This window comes from Macaca fascicularis, chromosome 8 (genome assembly GCF_037993035.2).
Source record: "Macaca fascicularis isolate 582-1 chromosome 8, T2T-MFA8v1.1".
In the NCBI taxonomy this organism is placed as follows: domain Eukaryota; kingdom Metazoa; phylum Chordata; class Mammalia; order Primates; family Cercopithecidae; genus Macaca; species Macaca fascicularis.
This window is the reverse complement of record NC_088382.1, coordinates 9,211,254-9,235,916: the sequence shown is the minus strand read 5'-3', so window position 1 is coordinate 9,235,916 and position 24,663 is coordinate 9,211,254. Positions and strand designations below refer to the sequence as shown.

At 50.1% G+C, this 24,663-nt stretch overlaps 1 protein-coding gene across 8 annotated transcripts in view; it reads left to right on the top strand.

Annotated features, from left to right (window-relative positions):
* Positions 1-24,663, top strand: part of GATA4 (GATA binding protein 4) — an 84,842-nt gene that overhangs the window by 3,860 nt on the left and 56,319 nt on the right. For 2 of the 8 annotated variants that reach the window (XM_074000228.1, XM_065518771.1), the window contains exon 1: positions 19,927-20,042. The exons of 2 other annotated variants lie outside the window; for them this stretch is intronic. The gene's annotated coding sequence lies outside the window, so the exon portion shown is untranslated. Of the gene's footprint in view, positions 1-19,926; positions 20,043-23,730; positions 23,835-24,111; positions 24,340-24,663 lie in introns of those variants that run through there. 4 more of the 8 variants (XM_015454443.3, XM_015454442.3, XM_074000229.1 and 1 more) reach the window with 2 other exon arrangements.

Below are 24,663 nucleotides of genomic sequence, written 5' to 3'. Positions count from 1 at the left end.
GCAGCGAGACGTACAGCGAGCGAAGCCCCTGACCCATTTCTTCTCAGTTGCGACTCTCTGTGTGAGACCCCTAAAGAGGCCGAGGATCACAGTCGGTGTTTCATCAAAAAGGCCACTGTGTCCCCAGGTTAGGCTGCTGGTATCTCAATATCACCCTGCGGAGAGACCCCGTACCCTGGAATCCCATACCCCAGTCTGCAAAGCACAGATCTAATGCCTTCTTTCTCTGGCCGGGTTTGGAGGGACTTTGAGGGGCATGGGTGGCACCCCAGGCTCGCAGGGTTCGTGGTCCCGAAAACCGAGCCCAGGAAATCGCCAGCTCCGTTCTGTTCGAAGAACCTTCGGGTGTTAGTCACAGGCCCCGGCCCGCGCGGGATCTGGAGGCAGACATTTCTCGACGATTGGGGACTTAGGGTTTGTCTGGGAGCGACTGCATTTCCAGGCCTCTGCACGCTGCGGTTCCGGTAAAGAACACTGTCTTCACCACTTCTCACCTGCGCCCTAACCCCACACTTTTCCGGCACTCGTCCCCCTAGGTTTCACAAAAACTCCTGGCAGACTGCTCCTGGCAGACGCTTCCAGGACCACGCGGGGGCCGTAGCTGCGATCCCCTCGCAGACGCCCAAATCCGGGGCCGGGTCCCCGCGCAGATGCCCGAACCCGGGGCCGGGTCCCCGCACTGGGTGCGGCGCTTGCGGGGGTCGATGAGGCAGGTCCCTCTTGGGAACGGCTGCTGTTGTTTCTTTAGATACTGAGATATAATTTCCTCCCTCATCCACCCCACCCGCTGTTCTTAACAATTTTCTTTATTGGTTTGCTATTGTCTTGTTAACGTGTCTTCTCTTCTCCTAGCCTTTTTTCATCCCCTTTCTCTCTTCATTTCTCTCTTTTTCCTTAATTCTGTTGCAAAGTTTCCTTTTCTTGTTTAGTCAAAATCCTCCCCGCTTACTTTGTTCTTTGTCCATAGCAGTCGTTCTTCTTTTCTCCTTGCCTGCCTGTCTTCTTTCCCGCTATTCTTGGCCGTGGGCAGACACGGCTGATTTAGGAACTGCAGTTTTTCCCAGGCATACTCTGCGCTTTCAGATTTGGTCCGCGTCTGGCTGCGTCTTTTCCCACCCCAACCTGAGGTCCTTGCCCCTCACAATAAATCCGTTTTTATTCATTCTGATGTTTGCATACAGAAGTTACTCGATAAAGCTGTTTTGTTTGATGAATCAAAGGGCTTGTCTGTGAATTAATTTCTGGATATTAAACTGCACAGTAGCTATTTTGTTTGCCTTTAAGAAACTTCTTAAATTTTTATCTCTAACTAATGGCACATTATAAATAATTTTCCAAGCACTAGGTGGTGTCTGACAAGGTTGAGTCACTCAAAAACAATGCAGAATTTCTTAAATGTAGAATCTTTTAAAACGGTGTCAGATGGCTTCTCCTGCTACATCGTTTATTTGTAGCTTTCCACTAACTCTAAAGATTGAACACGAAACTGATATGGTAGAAATAGATAACTTTTCCCTGTTCACTAGCTAAGATTTGATTTGCTTTCTGTTAGATCACAGTAGTTCTAGCATAATAATGATAGAACAATTAGTCTTTCCTTGTAGATAAATAATGATTTTGAGTGCTTATTATTTGTTTTATGTAGAATTTGTTGTTAGATTACACATGAGAATTTTATTTCACTGAATAGTGCTAATAGATAGTAGATGCTTTTCATTTTCAACAAAACGGAGACAAGATTTTGCTCGTTAGAAGTTTTTTTCCCCTTCAAGAAACTTAAAGCTTTAACTCTTATAAAAAATTCTAACAAAACTTTTCTTGAAGAAACAACATTATTAATAGGTAAAAACTTGACCATGAGAAATTCAGAAGGAAGGAGTGAAAGTCAGCTGCGTCTCCTCTGCTGATTGCAGAACAACAAAAATTAGGAAAGTTACCATCCTACTGGTCAGATGTAGTAGTCCCCGTTTGTGCAAAACACTTCTTGGTCGTGGCGATGTGGGGAGGGGGTGTGATCCAATAGTCCTTCTCACTTCTCAAAGGTTGATACAGAGTCTAACAGTTACCTCTTAGAACTACTCAGTAGGTAGTAGTTAGAATTCAGTAGGTAGTAGCTAGTTTCCACACCGGGGACCTGCTTTGTTAAATGCTGTGGGTGTGGGGACAAGACCTTGGGTTCAGAAAAAGTTCTGGGAAGAGCCTTGAGGTGGAAACAGCCTCGGTGCGCGGGGGTTTCTCGACAGCTCTCTGGTCTCTCTTACCCCCTAGGTTTTCCCAACCTTCCCGCCGGATTGCCTTGGAAAGCTCTTGGTGTGGTGGCCACTGCGGTTTGCTCCAGCAAAGATAATGGAGGGGCTCGCTATCTAATCTGGACAGCAGCAAGAACAATCCATTAGACCTCAGCTTTTATCCGGGGCGGGGGAGGACGGAGAGACGGGGCTGGCGTGCTCCACCCGGCCCTGGGAGGCGCAGGTCTGCCCCATAGGTGGCAGGGGGATTAATCAAACAGAGAGTTTAGTGCGAAATCAAAACTCACCACTGCGTATTATGCTTGCTGATGCCGGTAAATGGTAATTCTACCCATTATGACTGTTAGGAAGTAGCAGAATCCCTTTGTGTTGCAGGGATCTTTTTTTTGTTTGGTTGGTTTTTGTTTTTTTTTTTTTTTTTTTTTTTTTTTTTGAGAGGGAGTCTTGCTCTGTCGCCCGGGCTGGAGTGCAGTGGCCGAATCTCAGCTCACTGCAAGCTCCGCCTCCCAGGTTTACACCATTCTCCTGCCTCAGCCTCCCGAGTAGCTGGGACTACAGGCGCCCGCCACCTCGCCCAGCTAGTTTTTTGTATTTTTTAGTAGAGACGGGGTTTCACTGTGTTAGCCAGGATGGTCTCGATCTCCTGACCTCGTGATCCGCCCATCTCGGCCTCCCAAAGTGCTGGGATTACAGGCTTGAGCCACCGCGCCCGGCCTCTTTTTGTTTTAAGAAGTTCAATGTGCTTTACATTGTCTCATTCAAACTCATCCATCAAGGGGCGCGGTTCGATTCCAACCTTCACCAGTATTCCTTCAGACTAGGGAGACTAAATCCATCCGCCCATTCTTTAATTCATTCATTCAGCAAACATTTACCAAGCTTTCCTCTGCGCTAGGCATTATGCCTTGTACTGACAGGTTAAACTATTTGCCCAAGATGAGGACTAAAGCCAGCGACTGGGGCGGGACGCTAAATCAACTATTTCAGTCCCGCAACTGCTCACTTGTTTGCCCCAAGACACACAAATCGGAGATGTTTGGCGTTGGAAGGGCCCCAGGGGTTATCTAGTCCAGCCTTCCATTCAGTGCAGGAATCCCTCCCCACAATGCCCGGGCCGGGCCCCTACCTGCACTCTCCGCCAGCTCAGGAAACTACAGCTCCCGGGTAGGTTTCCCCTTTGAAAGTGACCCGGCGAACGGGAAATAATTTCCCTGGGAGAAAACGGGCTTAGTCTGCTCACGCCTAAACGTGGACTGCTGAGCCCTTCATGCTGCTGTGACTCCCAGGTCTCCGGATTTATGCACCAAGAGTAAGGGTTCCCCTGCCCAAGGGCTACCCATGTCCTCAACCATAGCTGGCTGGCCTCCACCCGGGCTGTGCCACGGCTCCCATCAGCTTTGCCCTGGTGATGGAGATCCCTGAGTTGCTGAACACTAAAGCCCCTGAAACTTGAAGACGCTGTGGGCCTTAGTCAAGCCAGTCTTCCTCTGTTGCTGTGGTGGGTATTTGCCGCAAGGTGAGAGAAAACACTATAGGCAGTAGCCAAAGAATTGCCAGAGCCTGGATTCTAGATTCTAGTTCCCACACAAACACCTACAAGCTGGGTGACCTTGAGCATGTTATTTCACTTCTATTTCCAGCATAGTCTAAAAATAAGGTGCAGGAATGTGCTTCTCAAAAGTTGAAGATGACATCTTTTTCAAAGATAAAATTTCTCCTTATAATGTGTGCTCACAAAAGGCAATTTCTGAACCATAAACTCATTACAAAGAATGCTCTGGAACCTTTTTATATTTGATAAGATCCTAAATGTACATTGTCCCTAGGTCAGTGTAAGAGTTTAGACTCCAGTGTTAGAATGATGTGATTTGAATTCCATCTCCGCCACTCACTGGTTTTCTTGGTCAAATTACTTAACATTCTGTGTTTCAGTTTCTTATATTTTAAAATCCTTATAAACCTTAGAAGACAGACAGACTGTCCTAATCCCTGAGATAACCATGTGTTCAGTTGGACACTAATGTTCTCCTTATTTTTGTTTGGCTTTGTGTGTTTTGCTTCTTTACCTATTACTTCAAAACTCTTCAGTAATTAAATACATCTAATAAGAGGTAGAAATTTACCTGACACATTGATAAATATGTTTGTTTATTTAGCTTGTCCAAAATTGACTGCTGCTGGTGGTTGTGGAAATTGTGAGTGCAACCTTTCTGAAAGGCAATTTGGCAATAGACATTCAAAACCCAAAAAGTGGTCATATTCTTTGACCCACTTTTTCTGGTAATAGAAATTTACCCTCAGGGAATAATCAGAGGTTTACAAGATGCTTTACTTAGCAAAATTTATGATTTGACAAGGATGCACCAAACATTATTTATTGAGGTGAAAACCAGATAATAACCAAAACTCTAAACAATAAGAGTTTACTTACATAAACTATACTAAATCCATTACATGATCATTAAATGATGTTTTCTTAAGATATGCAATGACATGAAAAATCTCGATTCTTAAGAAATAAAAAGTAGATTGTGAAACTTCTATCACAATTGAGAAAGAGAAGAGAGAAGACTAATGTTTCCAATTCTTTCTGCCTAATGTGGCTAAGGATGGATTTGGTTGTCCCCGTTATATTTTTCTGTATTTCCAAATGGACTAGACAAACTCGTGTTTATTTGAAAGTAGAATAAAGAAATATTTTGAGAGAGTTGAGGAAGATTGGCCAGATCCAAGACATGTTAGCCTTCATCAGGCTTCCTACGATGATATGACTGTTGCGTTTTCATAGCAAAGCATTTGTTCCAGAGGATTCAGTTTTAGGGTCCCCAAAACTCAGTGGACTCAAAACTCCAAGAACAGCCCTGAACTCCTGATTCCAGGCTAGAGATGTTCACAGTTGGTAGGAGTGACTTTTCCACAAGGAAGAGATTCCCCTCCCCATTTAGAAAATGTTTTCAGGTCCAAATTGTCTCAGAATTTCACTTGCAACCTTGAGTGTTTCTGAAATTGAAAACAATCGTCTACGTTCTTGTAACTTTTCCCTCTTCCACGACTCCCTTTTCTGGCAGGAGGATGTGGTGGGATGTGAGGCCAGGTGCAGAGTGGTGGGGGGTGGGGGCGCTGCAAATAGAAGCTGATTATTCAGACCTCAGGGAGGGAGAAAAGGAGGAGACTTGTTGGGGAGGAAAGTCAGACCTTTGGTGGTGGCCAAGAAGCCAGGTGTTCAGAAAGGAAGGCCGTGTGAAGGCAAGAGAGCCAAAGTGAAGGACAGGACTGCAGACTGAATGAATCACAAGACAGCTCTTAACAAATGTCAGGTGCCAGTTTTGAAACTGAAATAGTTTGCGCTTATAGAGGAACAAGTAGCAGATGCCTTCCTCCATCCCGCTTTACAAGCAGGGCGCGGGATGGGGCTGGGTGAGAGTGGTCACAAAAGGAAGTAGAAATTAGGTTCCACCATAAACTTAGGAGACCTTCAAAAGATCTTGTACTGGGTCTTTTTTTTTTTTTTAATCTTAATGTAGCACATCCCAGTCAATAGAAGATAAAAGTAACATTAATATAAAGACCAAATTAACTTTTATTAATTAGCAAATAAATATTTAGCAAATAAACTGCATTCTGAATATAGTATGAAATATAAACTTAAAATACCATTTAATAATGGTATTTTCTTTCTCTAAGTCCTACACTTCAAAAAAAATTTGAGGTTGGCCTTTGTTGGTTGGGTGGGTGGGTGGTTGTTGATAATGTAGTATGAATAGAATTTTTGCAAACCACAGAATTTTCTGAAGACTGGATCCAGCGCCTCCTAAGCTCATCTCTCCCCTTCTTCATCTACAAGGCAAGCAGGGTTCAGACAGGAACCATAGCCATCTTCATGTAATTTTCCAGCCCCCTGCACTGCACAGGTATAGTGGTAGGAACTTTCTTGAGGGATGATTCTTGCAGGGGTGAGTTCCAGACACCTTTGTTGACTTAATTCTCTACAAACAAAATCCTCAGGCTGGGCGCGGTAGCTCTAATCCCAGAACTTTGGGAGGCCGAGGCAGTCAGATCATGAGGTCAGGAGTTCGAGACCAACCTGACCAACATGGTGAAACCCTGTCTTTACTAAAAATACAAAAATTACTTGGGCATGGTGGTACACGCCTGTAATCTCAGCTACTCAGGAAGCTGAGGCAGGAGAGGTTGCAGTGAGCCGAGACTGCACCATTGCACTCCAGCCTGGGCGACAGAGTGAGAATCCGTCTCAAAAAAAAAAAAAAAAAAAAAAAAAAAATCGTCAACCACAGTTGTTTTATCTGCCCCTTTTCTAGGAAGGGGATCAACTCCAAAGCCTGAGCAGTGTTCTTGATGTGGAGAGGACGCCTCCCAAAGTAAGGGGTGTGAGAAGCAAGGAGGACACAGCTGGGAGGGAACAAATTTCCCTTGCTTTTGAAAAATGCTCCATTCTCTGCTAGCTAGCCATTCTGGGGTGGGTGGGTCAGTGTATTGTTGACTGTTTTTCTTATCGCTGTACCATTTAGCGTTCCCAGAAATGGCTCCTCAGGCACAGGTTTTTTTAGGCATCCATAGACCAACCCCCCTCCCAGAGAAGTCTCCTAGGTGCTCCATCTTTGTACAATTTTGTAATAATTTCCACCTGTAATCAAAATAGAATGAGGGAGGTCAAGCAATCTTCCTCTTGGCCCTGCTACAAACTGCTGAATCAAACTGCTCTATGCCCTCATCCGTGAGTTGGGGGCAATAAATAATAGTTGTGGTTTATCAAAGTGCTGTCACATATGTCACATTTGAACCTCACAGCAACTCTCTAGGGTAATTGGTGTATTATTAGGGCATTTCCCCCTTTTTATAGATGAGAAAACTGAGACTCAGGGATGTTGTAAAGCCAAAGGTCACAGTACTAATAAGTAACAGAATTAAACTCAAAATGCCTTGCTCTAACTACCAAGTGCTGCCTCCCTCACCCTCCAGAGAAAAGCCAAGGATACAGCAGATTGTCTACATAAGCTGATATATAATGGCTCTGACAAGTTTCATTGGGATCCCTTACTTACCCAAAAATCAAAAAGCAACACAGCTACAAGGCTCCTAGAGCTGATCAAGCCCTGCCCCCGTTTCATTTTGAAGGTGTGGCCCAATGAGGTTAAGTGATTTGCCAAAGGTCACTCCATGAGTTGGTGGGAAAATGACCAATGTCATTTTTTAAAATTAGTTAAAATTACCTTCTACCAAGCCCATTTTTATGGCTTATTTTAAGTGGGTTAATAAGTATACCAGGCACAGCTTAAACCCAACTGAGTAAATGCTGACACCAGTTTATAGATTCGGCAGATAAGTAGCAATAAGGAATTATTCATCTCTCATTTATCATCCAACCTCTCCAAGGTGCAAGTTATAAAGTGAAGCAAATAGCAGTTCAAGAGCCCCCCACACACGTGAGATCAAAACAGTGAAAAAACAAATTGATTTTCAAAGCTATACATTTATAATGCGTCTATGCCGGAGGTCTCCTGAAATATGAAAAAGAATAATATTTGGGAAAATTTTTTGCATTTCACAAATAGGCACATTTCTTACACAGAGCTCTATATTTGACCTTCAGACATATTCAATCATTAATTCATTCTTTTGAGTATGTATTGGGTACCTACTCTGTGCAGACCACTGTAGGAGATTATAGAATTATTAAATGATATTCCAGCCATCAAGAAATTTTTAAACCTAATGAGGTGACAAAATAAAACACACATGTGTGCGTGCATGCGCACACACACACAGACACACACACATGTATCTCAACCCTATAAATCTTTGTGTGGGGACGTTATATGATGCCCAGAGCCAGTGGGTGTCAGAGGGAGTGTGTGCATGGGGACAGGAGGGAATGTGAAGATTGCCTGGTGTGACTAGGGGAGCCACAACTAGGAACACATTGAGGAGGTGGCCTTGCCTCAACCTTCTCCCCAGTGACATATCTTTATCATGAGAAGAGGGTTAGGAAAACTCATAGGCAGAAAATAAGACAAAGAATTGATGGCCCCAATTAAGAACCTAATCCCCAAATCCCCTGAAGCACAAACTGGTGGAGAGATGGATGAGGGACCAATGGGGGCAATAGCAGTTATAATATTTGTAATGTCTGCAGAAAATGAATAAAATCAACTGATGATTTATTTGGGAGGTGAGCGCTAATGAATTCTCATGTGTTATTCAGTAAGGTTGGTTTACCTTATATTTTTATTGCTCCCAGTCGTCTTCCAGTGATGGACCTGAGACCCAAAATTCAATGTCAATAACAAAGCAGCGACAAATCCAAAAAGTGACTTTGCTCTTAGTTGCCCAGACAAGAAGCTGCAAGACACCTTCTGGAACCTTCCGTGGGTCAATTCACTGTCTCTCCCCAGGGATGAGGCCTGTTTCTTCAGGCCAGTAACCACTTATTTCTGGGCTCTGCATCCATAAAACTGAAACATTTTCCTGTGTAAAAATAAATGGGAAGACATTTACTCAAGGGGTTTACTCAAAATCCTTTACTTGGGATATTGGGAAACCGAGGCTCAGCAAATTCAAATGACTTATACATAGAGTGACCACATAATTTATGTGAAATTACAGGTGAATGTGTATATCACTGATGATTACCCAGAACAGCAGCATGCACCGGGCCTGTTTCAGGCATCCAGGACATTGGATCACCCCCAATAAACAATGAGAATCAGAACAAGGATCCACCCATTATGCCCCACATACACTTGACTACCTTCTCTTCTTTATTTTGAAGACTGAGTCCACAAGACCATTAGGAAGATATTCAGTCTAGAGATACAATATGTGCCTGGTGCCCATTTTGGCTTGGTTTATCCCCAGTCTAAGTAGGGCATGGAATAACTGTGGCTTTGAATGTCTATGATCTCCCTTTACCTCATCCTCAAGCCCTCACTCACCCCTACCCTTGACTGGGCCAAGGTCACTGTTTCCAGTGCCCTGCAAAGGGCGTGGGCAGCAGCTCTAACCAGGTTGCCAGATTTCTAGGCTCTGCCCCAGAGCCCAGGGCTGCCTTATCTCTGATCTTCTCACCCTAGTGATTGCATCAGGGTGAGGGAAGTTTGGCCTTGGGAGTCAATGTATAGAGGGGAGATATCAATTCCTATAGTAGCAAGTTGAAATGGAAGAACAGAGTATGACCAGGGTGCCAGGGAACCTTGTCCTGGTTGTGCTGCTAAATAGGTGTGTGGCTCTAAAGGGCTCTGTAGCTCTTTCTGGGTACTAACTGCCTCTTCTGCAAAATGAGTGGATTGGACAAGAATCCTTGAAGTCCCTTGCAACTCCAGGGCTCCACATCAGTGTCAGAGAGAGGCTGTCTCAGGACTGATAAATGGGCCAAAGGTACCTCGGGCCATAATCATCCACCAATGGAGGACGAAGGTGCTGATGAGGTACCACGTGACATCTTCTGCATGTGAGCTTCTGTGTTTGCACACAGTGGAAGAGACCATGGCACCCGCGTCTCAGCCACAGCCATGATACCACATCTTCAGTCATCAAGGATGGGGATTTACACTGTATTAGGACAAAGTGGAAACTCCACTTTTTAAAATTCAATTCAGCAAACTTAAAAAAAAAAGTCTACTATAATTAGAAACTGGAAAATACAAAGATGTCAAATATAAGATTTCTGCCTTCAAGGAGATTAAAGTTTTGGGGAAAGAGGTATATACAGAGGCAGATGTGTAGAGAGATTAAACTAAAATACAATATGATAAAGGCTGTAAAAGCAGAAGAGGAAAGAGACTAATTCTGGAATAAGGATGGAAGTTAAAAAAAAAAAAGGCGGTGGGGGGGCTGGCCTGGTGTGGTGGCTCTAGCTCAGGCCTGTAATCCCAGCACTTCGGGAGGCCAAGCAAGAAGGCAGTGGGAGGGTCACTCCAGCCAGGAATTCCGGACCAGCCTGGTCAATATAACGAGACCCCGTCTTTACAAACAAACAAACTAACAAAATAGCCAGGTCTGGTGGTGTGCACCTGTACTCCTCACTACTCCGGAGGCCGAGGTGGGAGGATCGCTTGAGCCCAGGAATTCAAGGCTCCAGTGAACAATGATCGCACTACTGCACTCCAACCTGGGTGAAAGAGAAACACCTTGTCTCTCTCTCTTTTAAAAAAAAAAGAAAGAAAGAAAGAAAAGAAAAGAAAAGGTTATGTAAGAAGATACCCAGCACAGTACCATTGCCTTGCCCAGAGGAGCAGTTTTTGAGTTCTACAGTCAACCTACTTGAATTTAAATTTTGGCTCCACCACCTATTAAGCGGGGCAAGTTACTTAACAGTTTGTGCCTTAGTTTCTCCATCTGTAAAACGGAGGAAATAGAGTGATTGTGTGGATAAGTGATTGTGTGGTTAATCAATCCATGCAGCATACTTGGCACTGTGCCTGGCATATAGCAATGCCCAGTGTTACTCAATAAATGTTTGCCTAGTAAATGGATCCCAGTTTTCATCTGCAAACCAAACCTTTTATTTTGCATATTCAAATGGGCCTCCCATTTTTAGTTCCTCACTGAACATATTCGTTATGCATGGCTAAGATTGAGTTCAGACTTAGGGTCAGGTGTTCCCACCCTAAGAGATAAGGCCTCATTCTGTTGCCCAGGCCAGAGTGCTGAGGTGCCATCACTGCTCACTGCAGCCTCGACCTCCCAGGCTCAGGTGATCTTCCCACCTCAGTCACTCTGGTAGCTGGGACTACAGGCATGTGCCACCACACCCCGCTACGTTTTTGTATTTTTATTAGAGATGGGGTTTCTCCATGTTGTCCAGGCTGGATTTCGGGAGCTTAAAGTCACAAAATGTTGGGACAGGAAGGAACCTAGGAGACAGTTTAGTAGTCTCTTCATTTTACGGACAGAAAACTAAGGCTTAGAAAGTTAAATGACTTGCCTGTGGGCATGGCACTCCTCTGGTGGCAGTGGTGGGATTAGAACCCAGGAATCCTGACTCCCAGACCAAGGAGCTCCCTCCAGCCTCAACTAGACCCAGATCCTCCAGGCATAAGCTTCGCTCTACAATGACACTCAGGCCACAGCAACCTGAGGTCCATCCCTCCTCTTTCTATGGCACCCCAAAGAAGAGGCTACCTGTTTCCCAGTTCTTAGGGCACATCTAAGGAAGGATTTAGGACCTTTTCCAGTCCAGGGCTAGCTCTCAATTCATACAGGGAAGAAAAAAAAACAAATCAAAAACCACTTCAGACCATAAATGCTCCACGTTGTTTCCAGTGTTGACTTTCTCCTTTAATTCTCATTCACGGAGACTGCTTCGCAGGGGATCTGTTCATGACCCTCACCTTAGTGTCACTAACAGAGGTGGCCGTGGGGGCTTTCCGTAGAAAGGGCAGGTGACAGGTGAGGCAGGCAGGAGCTCGGCCCACTTGTTCTCCAGCCTGTCGGCCTCAGGTAACGGCCCAGCGGCCTCGCTCCTCCTTCCCCAAAGGCAAGGGAAGAAAAACGAGGCAATAACCAGAGGGAGGAAGGTGGAACGGGGGGAAACTGAGCGCAGGGGTGGAGAATGAACTAAGCTTCGTCACACCTTTTCAAGCACAGCAATGACAGTGTGTGTTATTATAAAAGAACACTTGCTCCATGAGAACATTAGAAAAGTACAAAAAAAATTCACGCAAGACCTCGCCGTCTTTATAGGCAGGTGTGTTTACGTTGATTTCACTACCTATCTTATCACTATATAATTCGAATGAACCCTAATAGAATATTGACCAGTGTCCTGAATTTTCTCCTCCCGTGCACAGCGTGAGTAATTCCCCCGAAACTTTGCTCTTGCCGATCTAGATTGAATCCGATCCTTCCGGCCGCGGCGGCTCCGCCTGGGAGGGCGTGGCCCCTGCGCAGGGGCGGGAACCCGCCCCGGTGGGCGCGCGGCCTCTGAGCCTCCGCCTACCTCCGGGTGGGTGCGGGGGTGCGGGGTGCGGGGGTGCGGGGGTGCGGGGTGCGGGGCTGCCCCGCCGGGAGACTGGGAGGGAGAGCCGGCGCCGGGACCCACGCGAGGGCGCGGACGGGCGGGGGGCGGGAAGCGAGGCTGCCGAAGGGAGGAAGCGGGGCCGGCGCAGCGGGGCGCCAGGCCGGGCAGAGGCGGGGGCGGCCGGCCGAGGGCTGACCCCGAGCGCCGCCGAGTCTGCGCCGCCAGCCGCCCCGCGCTCGCCTCCCTCCGCCTGGGGTTCCGCGGCGGCCGTCAGCGCGCACCTCATCAATAAGGCCTGCCAGGCGCCGGCCCCGCGGCCATCCATCACCCCTGCTGCACACCCGGCCGCGCACCGAGGCTTCTGCGAGCGCCTGCGGGGCCTCTGCGTGGAATGGGCGGGGCCCGCGTTCACCCGGGAGCTGGGCCTAACACCCTCGCGTGGATTGCAGGCAGCGTTGTTCTACCCGGCAACAAATACGTGGCTTTATTCCATCTCTTAATCCCAGTGTTAACGATGTGGTGTTCATTTGTTCCTAAAGAGCTGTAAGGAAGCTTAGAAATGATTCGGCAAGCGGGCGCGGTGGTGCATGTTTGTAATCCCGGCACTTAGTGAGGCCGAGGCGGCAGGATCGCTTGAGCCCAGCAGTTTGAGACCAGCCTGGACAGCAGGCTAAACCCCATCTCTACAGAAAAATAAAATTAGCCAGGCGTGGTGGCGCGCGCCTGTGGTCCTACTGGGGAGGCTGAGGTGAGAGGATCTCCTGAGCCTGGGAAGATAGACGCTGTGGTGAGCTGAGATCGCACCACTGCACTCCAGCCTGGAGACAGAGCCAGACTCTGTGGAGAAACAGAGAAAGGGAGAAAGAAGAGAGAGAGAAAAGAGGATTGATTCACCACACACACACACACACACACACACACACACACACACAGAGAGAGAGAGAGAGAGAGAGAGAAAGAGAGAGAGAGAGGACTGATTCAGCACAACCAGTGCATTTCACAGATAAGGAGACCGAGGGCCAGAGTGGGCGGCTGGCGTGCCTGAGGCCACACCAGGAGGTGGTGATGAAAACTGGATTGGGGCCTGCATCTCTTTTCCTACCCCTACTCCCAGCCCTTGTGCCCTCCAAATGGGCACTAGGCAGGTCCAGGATCGATATGCATGGTTGGCATCGAATGTGTGAAAAGGGCGAAGTCATGGGTTATGGGTGTGGGTGTCAGTGCATGAACAACCCAGAGTCCGCAGGCATTCTGTCCCCCAACTCAGGCCACACCGTGTGTGTGTGTGTGTGTGTGTGTGTGTGTGTGTGTGTGTGTGTGTGGTGAGGTCCAGAAAGAGTACTAGGTAAAAGAGAGGGAGAAACACGTCTGCATTAAAAGCAATGTGTTCCTTGAATTCATTTAAGTCGTCTCCCACCTGCCCTTTTCCCCAAGGAGGCACGGTGGGTCCCCTTCCTGCTGGTGTCTGTGCCAGCATTCACTCCTGCTCCTGTCTGCAGGACGCTTTTGCTCTCTGGTTTGCAGGTAGAAACTTGTGTTCATCCATGTATCTACAAGTTTGTATGGTGCCTGGCACATAATAAACATTCAAGAAATGTTTGCTTTGTGAATGGTAGCTCTTGTGAGGGAATTCGAGTAATTCTGTATCAGAGGGCATGTAGGCTGAAAGAACTCACAGATCAGGTGTTCAATCTCATTTCATAAGAGGGAGACTGAGGCTCCCAGCATTGCCCCATTGAACCATTGCCTGGTTCACTCAAGGCCTTCCTCTGTAAGGTCAGAGCCAGCATAGCCCTCAGGGATCCCTTTCTTTTCTCCCTGCAGAACATTGTCCTGCCACCAGCTCTCCCAGCAGTGGACTGCATCCTCATCACTTCTTTCCCTTGCCACCTTTTGGTTCCTCTGCTGCTTAATTAGCAAGCTCTCCCAGGGTGAGGGACAGAGAAGATCATGGAAGCCAAACTGTCTGCTTTGTTCTTAGGAGGAAACACAATATTTTGTGGGGGATTGTTTTGTTTTTGTTCATGGTATTGTTTTCTTAGTGTTGGTGGTGTTGGATTCTAAATTCAAATTCGAATGACGAAATTAAAATCAATGGCCAGTGGGTGTCTGCTAATCTTAACATCCATTTTTCTTCCCTGATCGCAGAGGTATGACTGGAGTTAGAAACAATGATATTATCAAGAACTCTGGGAAGAGGTAGAAACAACCAATCTCTCTCTCTCTCTCTCTCTCTGTCACACACACACAAACACACACCCCTCACTTTTATTGAAGAGCAGAGGTAGCAAAGACATCTTGTAGCCCAGGCAGTCAGTGGTTTTGGGCTCTCATGTGATGTCCACTAGACTATAATTGCTGTAAATACAAGCCTAGAGTGTGATTTTATCTGGCACAGAGCACTTTCATCTGGCTACCTTGCACCCTGATGGTAGCCCATCCATGTGAACATCATGACCTGCAACTGAGCATGATGGAAATTGACTTAAGAATCAGAGCCAGAGGCCAGGCACGGTGGCTCACACCTATAATCCCAGCATTTTGGGAGGCCGAGACTGGTGGATCACCTGAGGTTGGGAGTTCGAAACCAGCCTGACCAACATGGAGAAACCCTGTCTCTCCTAAAAATACAAAAATTAGCTGGGCATGGTGGCACATGCCTGTAATCCCAGCAACTTGGGAGGCTGAGGCAGGAGAATCGCTTGAACCCTGGAGGCAGAGGTTGCGGTGAGCCAAGATTGCACCATTGCACTCCAGCATGGGCACCAAGAGCGAAACTCCATCTCAAAAAAAAAAAAAAAAAAAAAAAATTCAGAGCCAGAGTAATGGGTTCTGCAGAATGATATCATCTTGTACAGAAAAGACCACATTTCATTGACTGCTTTTCCCTTAGTCCATTCAGAAATACAGTCCTACTCTCAAGGGGCCAAAGTGTTTCTCCTTCAAGGCCAGTCCTTGGCTTACTCTTGTCTCAGGGGACCAGCTGGACCAAACTCAGTTTCCAAGGACTGATTGGTTCTGTCTGCTTCCCATCACCCTCTCCCAGGCAGCCATCAGGTTGTTGAAAGGGACTTAGCAATCCCCGAGCTTCTGCTGTTTGGCTTCAAGACCTTCAGGATGTGAGAGGAGGATAACCCTCACTCTGACGTCACCCTTCCAGCAGCCTGCCCAAAAACCTGAGTGCACCGGTGCTCGTGTGTTTGTGCCATACGTGCTCAAGATAGGCACTGGAGCTGTACCCAGGATGGACCACTGTGGCCATTCCTGTGGACCAAGGATGAGCAATAGGGAGGACCAACCTTGAAAAATGATCCTTTAAAAAGAAATGCAAGGCTTTCTTTTGTATATAAATCACTCTTCTAGCATATTTTAGGTGGGAGTCAAAAGCGTACCAGAGATGCGGACTCGCACTAAAGACAGGATGGGGTTGGAGAGAATGGGAGCTAAAGAGTCTTATTCTGCTCCACCTGTGCTCTTTGTCCTTCTGCCTTTTTCAAAGCCAGATTTATTGAAGTGCAACTTATATAAGTAAATTCACTCCTTCTAGTGTGCAGTTTTCTGAGTCTTGACAAACACACAAATCATGTGACCACCATCATAAGATATGAGAATAGTCCCAGCGCCCCTCCAAATTTCTTCCTCCCCCTCTGTAGTCAACTCTTCCCGCTCCCCAGCCCCTGGCAACCTCTGATCTGTTTTCAGCCCCTATTGTTCTGTCTTCTTCAGAATGTCATAGAAAATGGATTTTGTCTATAATCTTTTGAATGTTCTTTCACTTAGCTGAATGCATTCGGGATTCATTAGTGGTGTTGGGTGTTTGTTGTTCATTCCTTTTTGTTACTGAGTAGTATTCCATTGTATGGATGTACCTCAGTTTACCTATTCCCCCGCTTAAGGATCATTTGGGTGGTTTCCCGTTTGGGGCAATTATGAATAAAGCTGTAGGTTTTGAAGATACCAACAATACTATTTTATAGTTTTAAACACAACTTACATTTAGCTCTTCTTGTCCTGCAGCTCATTGCAAATAGTATATCTGCTGGGGCATGTTCAAAGACTAGGGTGGGGACGTCACAGTCCCTGACAAAAGGTGGTGTATGGAGGGGGTGTGTGCGTCTCCATTCGATGTATGGAAAGAGAGAGATGAATTCAGAGTTTGGGAAGTGCAGTAAAGACAAAGCGCTCACAGGGTGATTGAGAAACTGAGGTGGCAAGTAAGTCTTTTATTTACTCTACGTGTTCTGAGCCCACCAGCCCCTGAGCCCAAGAGTGTGGGTCCCTGGAACTGGGCATCTGCAGAGACTTCCTAGGGGAGGGGTGGCGTTTGCCCCTCACTGGGGGAGGCCCCCCGGGGAGATGGTGTGAAATAGGGGAGGGAGGAGGAGATGAAGTCGGGATAGCTCTCCACCTTCCTGAGTGACATCCTGCCAGTCCCCTCCACCTAGGTGCGGAGAGCTCCGTTTCACTGTGCCCCTTTGCACCTTGGATTTTTTCTCTTCACTTCCTTGCCCTTTGGCAATTTGCTGTTCATTAGCACCTCTGCTGCAGACCAGGGGGCAGCCCCAGAAGTCCCACTTTAACCGGAGAGCCCCTGTCCTTCTGTCAAACACACGCACACGCACAAGACTAAAGACGGGGATGAGTGGAAACCAGCCGCAAAGAAATGGAGTGGGAGGTTCTTCTTTAAAATCCACTCCGTTCAGAACACAGTGAACACCCTTTGACAGAAGAAGGACTATCTAGCTATTCCAAGCTCCGTGCCTCCCCTTTCTTGAGACTGTTGTTACAAGAAACCAATGATTTCTAACAATAGGAACTTCCCAGCTCGGAAGCGGTGTTCGGAGGGGAGCAGCGCTCTCGGTGGGCACCTGCTGCGGTTGGGGTGGGAGGGGTGGTCGTGGAGGCCACTTTCCCGTCCACCGCCAGGGAAGCCCGGCCTGTCTGAAGGGGTCCTCGCCTGCGCCGAGGACGGCCGGGCCTCCGGTCCCAGCACAGCCCCCCTTTCAGAGGACCCCGGGTCTCTGCGCCTGCGGACCAGAGGCTGTTTTCGCACTTGGGCTTCGCTCTTCCTTCACACTTTTTCCTGTCTCTGCTCGCCGCGCCAGGTCGCGGCGCCTGCCTGGGCGTCTTCCCCAACTCCGGGTCACCTCGGGGCGAGGGCAAGGGTGCCGGGCCGGTGGGGTGTTCCGGCCACTACCGGGCGGGGGAGGGGGCGGCCTTTGCGGAAACTGGCCGAGCTGGCTCAGGGAATGCCAGATATCTGGGGGACCCACCAGTCCCCTGGTGTGCGCGTGGAGGTCTTGGGCCTGGCGGCGCTCCAGCCGCGGGTGTCCGTACCGTCACCACTGTCCTCGCTGGGAGCTGGGCAAGGGGAGCCCTGGACTCTGGGTTGACCTCGTCCCAGTCGGGTTCTTTCTCCTCCCACCCAGGCCCGGCCGCTTTCTGGCGTCCTTCCTCTCCCAGGAGGTCCTGGCCTGTCTCCGTCTCCAAGTCTCTTGACTCCCAGCTCGCCTTACTTCCCAGAGTCTGTGGTCTCTCTCCTTTCTCTGTCTCTGCTCTCTCTGCCGGTCCATTCCCCGCTTTGGTTTTTCCATAATATTTCATCATTCAACACTCTGTATTTGACTTCTTTATTGTCCGTTTTTCTCTTATAGCATGTAAGTTCCTTAGGATAGAATTCTTCTCTACTTTGTTCCATGCTGAGTACTCATGCCTGTAGTGTTCCTGGCACAGAGTAAGTGCTCAGTCAATGTGAAATGAATGAGTGGGTGAGTGAGTGGATGCATGAGTGGATGAATGGCCACCTCTCCCTCTCCACTGCTGGCCAGTCATTTCTCTCTGTCCTGGTCTCTGCCTGTCTTCCTCTCTCTCTCCCGCTTTTCTCTCCCTCCTCTTGCTTCTCCTCCTCCACTCCTGCATTTTTTCTCTATCCCGCTGACTTGGTCCCTCCATCCTTCCAGGATTTATGGGTTGGGCTCCCTATGCCTCAGAAAGGGTACACCTGGCTCCTGGTCAGCCTTCATCCCCGGAGCCCTGAGGCCTCCCTCGCCAGTCTAACAGCCTAAGCATCTAGCCAGGTTCCCAGCTCAACTTCCCACATCCTGGCTGCACACAGGGAAGTCCCTTCTTCCTGCAGTCCCCAGGACCTGGGGACCCTGAGGTGTCCTTAGGAGCAGCCTAGATTTGTGCTGGTGGTTTGTGGGAGGTAGCAGCTCCACTGGCAGATGAAGCCACCAGGGGGATTTGTGCCACCCAGGGTGGGCCACTCCTTCCACTTCTGGTCAGTGTTCTACTCTGAGAAATGGCAGTCCTGCCCATCAGTGCACCAGGTCCCTTGAGGGGAATGTTTCATTCTCCATCTCCCAGCAACTTTGATGGATGCTATTAGCAGCCCTTTTTAAAATTTTAATCATTCACCCAACACTTATTGACCACCTACTGTAATCCTTGCTCTGGGCAGACCAGGATTTTGGTCACTGCCTTCACAGAGCATACTTTTTGGGGTGTGTAGAGGGGAGGTGAGTGGTGCATGTGTGTGGACAGCCAAGCCCATATAAATTACTTTATGACTTCAGGGGGCATGGACAAATGAAAAAAGTGCAAGATCATTTTACTAGTCCAAGGATGTTAACCATGCTCTTGCTCTGGGCTCAGCACAAACAGCACTGTGACTTCAAAAGTCTCTAATTAGGGGGTAGCGAGGCCCCACATGTGAAAGAATTGGGGCCTGTGTCACCAAGAGAGATCCCAGAGGAGGCAATCCCCGAAGGAAAGGGCCCCTTACAGACTCAAAGAACCTGCAGTCTGGGAACCAGACTCCCTATGGTCTGGGTGGTGGGTGGCCTGGGCAGTAGGTGTTAGCAGCTCTTTCGGGCTGCTGTTTTCTCCAGGTCCTTGGATGGGGAGGGAGAGAGGGAACCAAGTTGGCAGCAAGAAAGGCAGCATACATGGTGGCACCCACATGGCCACTACGCCTCCAGCGCTGGTGCTCCCCAACCTAGTGGGGCCCCTGCCTGGACTTGCCCGCACTGGACTGGGCTTCAGTCCTAGCCTCAGCTATGCTGGACCTGAAGAGGCCCTTCCTATTCAAAAAGGCTATGGTGTCCATCCTGAACTCAGCAAAAATGTTCAGAGATTCCTTTTCACTTTTCCCCCTCTTCCTGTGGGCTCTTAGATTATGAGATATAAACTATTTAAAACGTCGATTTTATTTTTTAAATGTTAAACATGCTCATTAAAGGAAACTTAGAAAAGTTTTTAAAAGATCGTTCTTAAAAATAGGTTTTCATGGTAGAAAGTCAATATTTAATAAAATGGGGGAAAAAAAGAACTAAGATTCAGGAATCCAGGTTCTAGATCTGCAGTTCCGCCCTTGCTTTGCCACCTCACACAAGTACCTTAACCTTTCTGAGCCTCCATGTGCTGGTTTGTAAGGTGAGGGCGGTAACACCGTTTCTCCCTCCCTCTTGCTAATGATATTGTTGTTCCCCAGAGAAAAATGAGATTTGAAAGTGTTCTGTAATCTGGAAGTGACTATAAAATATGAGGGGGTGTGCCACAAACTCTGGTCCTCAGGGCTGGAAGCACCAGGAAGCACTTGCGGAGGTCTACGAGGGAGAACATGTATTCGCTTTGCAACCCAGAGTAGTAATTTCGAAAGCAAGACCATTAATAAGAGTTGCTGCTTCCTCTCCTCTCGTCTGTAACAGGCTGCAGAGCTCGGTTCCGGGGGAACAGGGCGGGGCCTCTACATCCACTCCGTATCCCCAAGAATTCTGAGTGTCCGAGGCACGGACCATAGGAAGTGAAGGAAGGTAGGTCGACGTGGCCTTGCAGCTGAATTCGTTCTCCATTTTTCCTTCAGCAGGGACGCATCCTGCTCCGCACCCTGGTTCTCCGCGCTGCACCCGCGGGGGCTCGTGCAGGGCACGGCGGGCAGCGTCGGTGAGGACCGAGTGCTGCGCAGGGAAGGAGAATCGCAGACCGGCGCCCAGGCCTAGTGGGGGAATTCGAGGGCCGTGTGGGGGCAGGACTTGGCATTCGTTTTGCGCGGGTCACCTTGAATGTCTGTCCGCAACCCTCGCGAGCTGCCGCAGCGGTGCGTCCATATCTTGGAGGAATTCGTTCCATAGAAGGAGGTTGATTCTCTCTGGGGTTTCTTGTTTTCCATTATAAGACTCTGGCGAACTTGGTGGCGCCAAATTTTTTTCAGACGTTGCTTTTGTTACGGGTGTAGCAGCCAAGATCATGGTCCCTGGCATTGCACTTGGTTTAAAGCAAACTCGGACACGTCCCACCAAAAACTCGCGGGAACTCGACACTGGGAAACCATCAGTGGTTTCACTGTGAATTCCAGCATCCACCGTTTATTTTTATTTTTTGGTGGAACCAGTGTTTAAATTCCTCTGTACACGATACGCAGCCTATAATTTGCTTCTTCTAGGGTATGGACCAGCTCAAGTCCCAGGAGCCTTAATGGAACAGGGCAAAGCAATTTATTCTTGCTTTGGAGATATTTTTTAAAAGAGTACAGTACACCTAAGTAATTCTTATTTGTCTAAAATCTGACGACCTGACGCTGGGTCATTAGACCCAGGCTCTTAGGGGAAAAAAAAAAGTCAAAGACGTTCACAGTGTTAAATTCTCCTCCGAGATTATGGGAAAGGAAACCCGAGAGAGGACTTGAATGGGGATTGGGCTGCTCTACCCAGGCCAGCCCAGGCATATCTTCCTTAAAAATAGCCAAGAGGCCGGACCTCAGAGCACCCACCCGCTGCCCCCCTTCCCAGCGGCCTCTGGAGCGAGAGAGAAGCCTGGGAACCTAGAGAGGCGCCGATAAACCTCCTCCAGCCGGCGGCCCAGCGAGGCCTTGAAATGCTCCCCGCTCCTGGCAACGCGCAGCCAACCTGCAGGCTCCCGCTTGGCCCAAGGGAGGGAGGGGGCGAGCCAAGGAGGAAAGGAGGGAAAAGGAAACACCCCCCCCCAAAAGCAGCCCGTTTGCCAACCACTCCTGGTTTATCCTTGAGCTGAGGCCTTGGGGAGAAAGTTGGGGCGCTGGACCTAGAGGAAAAAGCCACAAGAAACATAATTTTCTCTGTCCCAGGCGCCTTCCAGAGACAGTGAATATTCCTGGGTCAGGGGATCCCAGGTTTCAGTCCACTAGGAGCGCCAGCGGAAGGTGTGGGTAAAGGACCGGGGTGGTGGGGGGTGGTGGGAGGTGGTGGTGGGGCCCAGGGCTGGCAGAAACTGGCGGCTCAGGGAATCTGGGGTTCCTAGCAAGCAAGTACCCAGCAAAAGCAGGCGATCCCACCCAGGGATGTGGCAGCGGCCATCCACAGCGCAGCCTGTTATAGCCCCACCAGTGTACAGAGCAGGGGATTGAAGCTTAGGGAGGATGGAGAGGGCGAGGGTGAAGGATCGCGGCAAGGCACCGCACCTCCCGCTGCGGCCCATCCCGCACTACTGAGAGAAGCCGACGTAGGAGCGCCGCCTGTGTCTTTGGCTGTGGGGAGAAGGCTCAGATGGCACCCCGCCAGACACTAAGCCCCAAGCCCCTGGCTTGTTGCTAAGAAAATTCACTGCCTGGTCCAGACTCAGCCCTTTTCGCCCTTTGAGGGTCGCGCATGGGAGGCAGCTCTGAGACCCCAGGCAGCCCTGGAGCCACAGATTTCCTCGGAGAAAAGAGAGGCCGGGGCACCTTCCCGCTCGCCCAAGCCCAGAATTTCCACTCTCCAGAAAGGCCTTGCAGGCCCCTGCCGCGGGCCTTGGCTTCGCGCCTCTCTCGCTCACCCCCGCGAGGATGATTGCCGGTTTCAAACCGCGAGCAGGGTCTGCTTCCTTCTCCGCTGCGTCCGAAGGATCGCAGATTGGAGCGTGCTTCAGAGACCGCTTTTCCCCAGCACCGGCCTCCGAGATCCCCAGGACCCCTTCAGCCTAAGTTCCCACGTCTCGGGTCCATGGCGCCAATTCTGCTAAGGAGCAGGCTAGGAGTTGGGAGAAGTCGGAGAAGAAATCCTAAGTGTGCGCCCCCAGCTTCAGGGGTGCAGGCCGGCCGGGGTCTGAAGGAGCGGCTGCAGTGCGTCCAGCCTGTGCTCAGGGCTTTCGCCGCTCGTCGCCCCACGCAGCCTCTGTTTGGGCCCCAGTGAACCTCCGCACCTCTCATTCAGGGAAGAGAATTCCCCGCGCAGCCGCGCTCGTTTCTTCCTCTGGGATTTTCCTGAGAATCCCCAGGAGTTGGCCACGATCCCATGGGGGGTTTCCTTCTACCCAGCCCCGCGTTCTGGCCTCGTCCTTAACACCCGGGTTGCCTTCACTCACGCTGGGAATCCATGACTGATTTCCTACTGCCGAAGCGGGTGGCGTCCCCAGCCTGATTTCGGAGCAGCACGGGTTTCGTGCAGGGTGATATCCCGACCCCTTCCCCCATCCCTTTAATCTGGTTTGAGAAGCCTGTGCTGGGGAAAAAAACGCGGCCTAAAAAAAAAAAAAAAAAAAAAAAAAAAGGTTTAACCGAAAGCGTGAGAGCCACCCGCCGGCTGTTATCTGGGGCTGAAGGCTGCGGTAATCGATGGGTTATTTTTACGCGGTAATAGGGCCCTGTGATTGCTCTATTAACCTTTAGACCTGTCTGAGGGACTCTCCGGCTCGCAGCCCCGCTGCGCTGGGGCCTCCAGGCCCTGACGCCGACTCCCAACTCAGGCCTGACACATTCCCCTCCCCCATTCCCTGGAAGAGCCCCCTCCACGGAGAAGCTCCCCTGGACCGCCGGGCTCCCCAGTCCTTGCCACATCCCTTGGATTGGTGCTGCGGCCGCCGCAGGCTGCAGAAAAAACGGGGAATGATTAGAAGAGAGGAGGCAACGGGAGATGGGAAGCGTCGCCAGGAAGGGATGCAGACTTTGCTTAAATACATAAAATTGAGGGTGAGGCAAGGGCTCCCGACCGTCTCCCTAGGCTTTTGGGAAGGTAAAAGGGAGGCTTCAGTCTGTATGCTCTGATTTTAGGAGGCAGTCTGGGTGTCTCCTGAACCTCCCCGGAATCCGGGCAGGATACCCCTGCCCAGAAACTAGCATCCAGCCGGGCACTCCGGGTGACCCAGTGCCCCACACAAGATCGGGAGTTGAGCCCAAGAGGTCACCTTCTTCTCTACTGGCCCCGCCCCTCGCCCACCACCGCGGGATGAGGACCACGGGAAGGGGGGCGGGGAGGGAGAAAGGGAACTCATTAATAAAGCTGACCCTGGGCACCACAGCGAACCCAATCGACCTCCGGCTGGGCTGCGGGCGATTCCCCGCGCCCTGCCTGTAGCACTTGGGCGTTTTCCGCGGAGACCCCAGAGCCTGGACTTTGCCTGCTGGAGGAGCTTTCCGCACAGCCCCGCTGCCGGCGCCCGGCGGAGGTGTAGCCGGGGCCGCGCACCCCCGCCCCGCCCTTGCACGTGACTCCCACAGGCCAGTCAGCGCCCGCGGGCCGAGTCGCAGGGCCAGGGACCCGAGCCGCGAGCAGGCGACTCGGAGGCTACAGGCGCAGGGGCCGCGAGAGGCTTCGTCGCCGCTCCAGCTCCGGGGGCGCCCAGGGGAGCGCGCGCGGAACCTCCAGGCCCAGCAGGTAGGGCTTTTTTCTTCCCTTTCTTTGCTCCTTGCCACGGTCCCCCAAACTCGGAGTTTCTCCGCCCTTGCTTGTCTGGAGGTAGAGAGGTAGCTAGTGGGAGGAAAAGAGACGTGCGCTCCTCCCTTCCCCGAAAGTGGCCAACCCCGCTCTGCTTTTGACTTTGCCTTAGCAACATCTTTAAGTCAAAGTAAGACTTGGGGGCAAAACAGAGAAATCTTGGAAGCGCTTTTGGATTCTTTCCGCGTGAACTTGAACGCTTTCAATCCCTGCCCCCGTGTGCACTTTCTTCAGCCCTTGTTTGCACATCGCAGGCCGGGGCCTGGGTGGTCATGGTTGCCGTGTGAAGTTACCGGGACTGACGGACCCGAGACAGGCCGCACGGCAGCTCGCACATGGAGGGAAGTAGACGGAGGCGTGTCGCCCACCAGCGACTCCGGGGACGCAGGGTGGCGGTGCCAGGCAGCGCAGCTGGGCCTCAGGGGCCTCTGGGAGACACTCCGAGGTGCGGGAAGGCTGCTGAGTGGCGGAACTGTTCATGCCCTTTCTGGCCAGCCTCCTCGGCCTCGGGGCTGGGGTCCAGGGACTGAATGTTCCTCTGGAAGCTCACCACCCCACCTACCCGCGCTGCTTCTGCCTGAAACTGGCCGAGGGCCCAAGCCCGGACCGGAGCCGTGACTTCCCTCCGCCCGCCACGGCGCTGCCAGGATCCGCCGGGTTATGTCGCTTGGCTTTGGGCTCAGGGGTCACCGTGGGCAGAGGGGGGTGCCGGGGTGGCGGACTGCCACCAGGTTGAGGAAAGGAGGGGCCTTTTGGTTGGGGAAAGAGC